Source organism: Desmodus rotundus, chromosome X (assembly GCF_022682495.2).
Source record: "Desmodus rotundus isolate HL8 chromosome X, HLdesRot8A.1, whole genome shotgun sequence".
NCBI lineage: Eukaryota > Metazoa > Chordata > Mammalia > Chiroptera > Phyllostomidae > Desmodus > Desmodus rotundus.
Genome location: NC_071400.1, coordinates 94380286 through 94386313, shown reverse-complemented (window position 1 = coordinate 94386313; position 6028 = coordinate 94380286). Strand labels below are relative to the sequence as shown.

Sequence of the window (6028 nt, the reverse complement as noted above, 5' to 3'; positions counted from 1 at the left end):
AGTCAAATCATCTTCCATCGCCATCTATCTGACCCCCTTTACCCTCTACTACTCCCCACCCCCTTCCCTCTGGTCACCACCATGCTGACTTTTTGTATAGTGGTTAGCATAGCTGCCTTCCTTGCCTTTTTTTAATATAAAAAAAAGCCTAATACTTTTAAAATACAACAGTTAATTGAGGCTGCCAGTCACTGAGTTCCTGGTTGGTAAGAGATGTTGGAAGAGATTAGCTCCCCTGGAGGCTGGGGTCTGCTGCTCGTCACGTTTGATATTAGATACTGCCATTTGAGGTAGACAGTTCGAGCATAGAGCAACACGGGGTGCTCCCACTGACAACCCACAGGCACAGTTCGATGCATGTCGCAACCCAAGCATCCGTCAGCTTATTTGCAAAATCAAGAGTCTCGGGGTTTTGAAAGAAACCAAGATGGGTTCGATTGTGGGTCAATGTTATTTCTGTGAGGAGGAGACCAAAATAAGCACAAAGGTACACTTGACAAACCGCCTTCTTCTCCCTTTCAGTCTTCTTCTCCCTCTTTGTCTTCTTCCCAACCTCCTCCCCTTCTGCCATTCCTCCTCCTCCTTTTCGTGAATTTAAAACATGAAAATTGGGTAGACTAATTATTTTAAGTACTCTTACCATGGCTTAGTGCCTATAGTAATATTAGCTTCTAAAAAGAAGATTCTCTCTAGGATGATCCTAAGATTTGTTCCAAACAAAACTTTTCCCAGTTTTTCTAGACCGCTGATTTTTAACTGGGACAGTTTTGCCCTACTTCCACCCACCCTCGGGGACATTTTCAGTTGCAACAATTGGGAGAGGGATGCTGCTGACATCTAGTGGATGAATACTGGAGATGCAGCTGATCATCCTACAAGGCACAGGACAGCTCCCCACAGCAAAGACTTACCAGGTCCCAAATGTCACTAGTGCTGAGCCGAAACGCTGCTCTAACCTGCGCTGTCAATACAGAAGCCACTAGCTACATGCGCCTACCGAGCACTTCAAAGGTGGCTAGGCTGACTGAGAAGTGCTGAAACTACAAAATGCATACTGTGTTTGGAAGATTCAGTACACAACAAAGAATGTGAAATAGTTTATTAATGATCTTGATGTTGGTTGCACATTGAAATAATATTTTGACTGTATTAGCTAAATAAAGGTCATCATTAAAATCATTTCCTTTTTTTTACTTTTAAAATGTGACTACAATAAAGTTTTAAAATATACACGTCGCTAGCATCATATTTCTGTTGGTATTATTTTAGACCTCTTTTCTCGTTTTCACAACTTTGGAATATCAAATAAATCAATCTCAATTATTTAACTATTTGGAGAAAAAGGTTAAATTCTTATTTGACATCATATTTCAAAACCAAATCTCATTTTTTAAATGTTAAAGAGTTTAAAAAATGATGTGCCCAGACTGGTGTGGCTCAGTGAGTTGGGGGTTGTCCTGCAGACCAAAAGGTCCGCGGTTCGATCCCCCGTCAGGACACATGCCTGGGTTGTGGGTCCGGTCCCCACTTGTGGGCCGGGTCCTCACTTGCAGGTGTGCGAGAGGCAACCAATCGATATTTCTCTTTCTCTCTCCCTTCCCCTCTCTAAAAATAAATAAAATCTTTTTAAAAAATGTAAAAGATGGCTATATAACACTAGAATAAAGTATTCATAAATATACATAAAAGGGAAAGTCTTTCCTAAGCATAATATCAAAGGCAGGAACTTCAGAGGAAAATACTGTTAAATTAAAATACCTATCAGCCCCAGCCACCGAGTTGCCACACTGGACTCAGCAACCTCCTGTTTGAGTCCCCTCATCTCCAGACGCTCCGCCCCCCCACCCGCCTCCTCCCGCTGCAGCTTCCGCAGGCCTTTTCCACTGAGGAAAAGGAATTGTATCATATGTCTGTCATCCAGAACCTCTACTCTTTTGAACCCTTTGCTAATGTAATTAAAGGTAATGATCTGTTTCCTGCTGGAACTGAGGATTATAAGAATTCAACGGAGAAACAGTAGGAAGACCCTTACTACTGCCCGAGGCATCGCTGGTGATTACGATAAAAGGAAACTAGTGAAGGTGTTTAAGAAGAAATTTGCCTGCAATTGTACTACAGTTGAGCATCCAGAATATGGAGAAGCAATTTAGCTGCAGGGTGACCAGCACAAGAACATACACCAGTTCCTCGCAGAGGGTGGACTGGCTAAGGATGATCAGCTGAAGGTTCACGGGTTTTACTTGTCACAAGTTTAAATACCTCATGGTTTGTGTAATGTAACCATTTGGGGTCTGCTTTTATTTCGGACTAGTGTAATGCCTTCACGCAATAAAGTGAAAAGAACCAAAAAAAAAAAATGCATATCGTAGACCATTCAGGAGTTCGAGGCTTTCTATCTTCAAAGTGTTCTCGTGAGGGCATTTTTTGGGTCAGCCTGAGTCTCGCTGAATGTCTGAGCTCTGTGTTAAGCCCAGGGTGTCCTAGGATACTCAGTCTGTCTGTGACGCGAAGGAATGAGAGAATCCTGCTGTTCCATCTACTTCCTGAACCTGCAGACGGTGGAACTCACCAATCATGTGTATGGACCTCCCAACTCTGGTAGGTGTGTGTGTGTGTTGGGGGGGGTGTGTTAGGAGGGTGTATGTTGGGTGGGGGGCACTCCCATCCTGAACTGAGTTTCAAGAGACCACTCACCAGAACCGATCCTCTGGGTTCACAAGGACGTGGAAGCAGAACAGGTCGCCGTGCCTGCGTTCCGAATTGCGGCAGTGTTTTCCAATTTATGAAAGTAGAGATGGGACAGGAGGTAGTCTTTAACTTCCCCCTGAGTCCTACATCCAACAAGCTAGAATTAGACCATCAGACAATTCATCTGGTTTATATGAGGTTATACTGCTTGCTTTGGGGGGCTTCTTAACACAATAGAGATTATTTCATTATTCACAGGATGTGGGATGTTTTATTCCCCACGTTGTGTATTTTCTTTTACAATTTCAATCATATTTGAAGTGCTATAGGATAATTTCTCAATTAATTCAACACGTTTTTACTTAGCATCTATTATGTGCCAGAAACTCTTTGAGGCTGTGAAAAACAGACAAGGTCCTTGCCCCCGAAAAGCTTGTTTATTAGTGGAGGCAACAAGAAATGTGCAACATGCACATATGTATCATTATTTCAGGAAGTGATAAGAAGAAAAATAAAGCAGATCCAGGGTAAAGAGTGACAGAGAGAGCTACTATTTTAGATAAGGCGATTAGGCAAAGCCCCTGGCAGAGTGACTGCATTTGAAAAGAACTATTAATGTATATATCTAATAGTTATTAATTAATTTTACTGTTCAAGTTTTAGTGACTTCTTTTTCAATACATTATGGTTTTGAGGGGTTTTTTTGGGGGGGGAGTTTCTTTGCCTGATTTAATATAATGATCCTGTTCTAAAAGTATTTTTGAGTTCTGCTTTTTCCCACAAACCATATTGTAATGATTTTCTAAGTTTCAAACCCTTTGAAACTGTCCTTTTAAATGGTACTATCCTATTTCTTAGCTATTTCCATATTGTTGGATACTTACATTATTTCTAATTTCTTGATATTATAAATAATACTAGCAAGAACGTTGGTTTTTAAAAATAAATCTTAAATATTTGAAGTGTTTCCTAGAAGATGTTTAAAGTGGTATTTACTGATTAAGAAGACTTTAAAATAATAGTTTAAAATAATTTTATATATATGGAGACAGAATCACTTTAAGGGAAAGTATTTAAATAACTGAACACCCAATGTTGCCTATTCATACACCATGTGTCTATCATGCTGACACATAAATATCTATATACCGTGTGTCTGTGTATCTATCTATTGATTATTTATTTAGCTGCATCCATCATCTGCCTTGACCCATTATGTAAAAAAACGCTTGCCTGTGTTCCTTGAAGATTTAAGCTTCAACTCTTAAAATCCCTTAAATTATTTACAAGGTGGGTATGCCACTCAACATCTGTAAGTTTTTTTGTTCATAATTTGTTAAGGAACTGTTTCTCCCAAAGTAATTCTTCTTCCCGATATTTCTAATACTGCTATGTCAAATCAACCTGACGTTTACAGATGATTCTTTTTTCAGTAACTATGCTTATTGCTAAGATTTTATGCACTTAACACAAAGAGAACAGCTGATGCTTCAGAGACATTGCCTGAAGCTGTTATGGCGAGGGCTGAATGGTTGAATAACTGTGGCTTATCAGGGGAAGGTGCTGTCCACACTGGAGAGCCTCCGGCCACAAATCATTGCCAGGGGCTGGTCCTGCATGGACATTTGCATATGGAATATATCATCTTCTTCCTTCAGCAGAGTCTGTGCTAGGACAAAGACATGCTCACACTCAGAATAGCAGCTTCAAATTTTAACATGAGTTTAATCTGTAAAAAATGTATACCAGATTTTCATTTTTGTATATTAATATCTCTTCTCCTACCATGGTTACACCTTGAAAATTTCCAGGTTACAGAAAAATTGCAAGAATAACACAAGGAGCCCTGGCTTGTGTGGCTCAGTGGTTGAGTGCCGAACTGCAAACCAAACGGTCGCTAGTTCCATTCCCAGTCAGGGCACATGCCTGGGTTGAGGGCTAGGTCCCTGGTAGGGGGCATGTGAGAGGCAACCACACATGGATGTTTCTCTCCCTCTCTTTCTCCCTCCTTTCCCCTCTAAAAATATATAAAGTCAGAAAAATCTTCCTATTAAAAAATTTTTAAAAAGAATAATACAATGAATATTTGTGTATCCAGTATCTCAATTCACCAATTAACTTTTTGCCGCATTTGCTTATCGCTCTATGTATCTGTATATGCACACATGTTTATATGTAGATGCTCATATATGTAGTGTAATGTGTACACAAACCTATGTGATATATGCACGTGTGCAAGCATATGTATATTAATGCATATACAATTATTTTTCTAAATGAACCATTTATGGATAAGCCATAGGCCTCATGATTCTTTATCAGGGCTAGGATTAGGATGAGGTGACTGTGGCAGAAAATTTAAGGGGGCACTGAAAAACTCCTTCATCAAGAGAAATGTTTTAGTGCGATATATTAAAATTTAATATTAAGGAAAAAATCCCATGACGATTAAAACATCAAAAATGTTAAAGACAAACTGTTGTTTGTTTTACGACCCTGTGTAATTGTGCAATGAGAACTGTGTTTCCAATCAGCCTGAGGCTCTGGGACATGTGGCTGTTGAGTTTTTGAGAAGCAACAATGACTTGTGAACAGATTGGGCAATGTGGGCTGTATACAGAAGTAACGCCTGCTCGTGTGTGGTTGGTAGGGTAATAACATGGGTGTAATAATTTATAGTTTTAATTCAAACACTTCACCTAAAATGCCCTATGGCGTGCTTGAGTGTGATACTGTTATGTTACAGATTTACATGCTTATGATTTTGTAATAAGAGATTTTTGTAAAAAAAAGGAGCATTATTTGTGCCGGGTCCTTTATATACTTGTGTTTTGACTGTAGCGATTGCACGAACATTTTGATGCACAGTGCGTACATAGGGGCACACATTTTCCCTTTGCGTCACACGCGCACATGACTCTGCACTAAGCACTTCAGTGCCTCTTCCAAGAACACAGAGATTCTTCTACATAAGTCGGTGCGGTGACCATATGCAGGCAGTTTGACATCGATGTACTGTGGCTGATGTACATCCATCTTTAAGTTTCCATGATTGTGGCACTGATGTCGTTCAGGCCTCCCCCCCCCCCCCCCCCCCCGCCCAAATCAGGATCCAGTCGAATGCCACGCTTTACATTTCATTATCAAGTCTCTTTCTTCTCCTTTAATCTAGAAAACCACCTTCATTGTGTCCTTCACACTATAGACACTTTTTAAGAGTCTAGCCCATTGTTATGTAGACTACCTCTCAATTGTGATTTGCCTGTTTCCTCAAGAATACTGCATTATGCCAGACTTTTAACAGCCCATTCTTGTTTGAGTCTTTCCGTGTAGCTAGATG

General features: G+C 40.1%; 1 pseudogene; it reads left to right on the top strand.

Moving 5' to 3' along the window:
- The first annotated feature begins 1906 nt into the window (after window positions 1–1906).
- Window positions 1907–2255, top strand: LOC112313299 (eukaryotic translation initiation factor 1 pseudogene; annotated as a pseudogene).
- Window positions 2256–6028: the final 3773 nt, after the last annotated feature.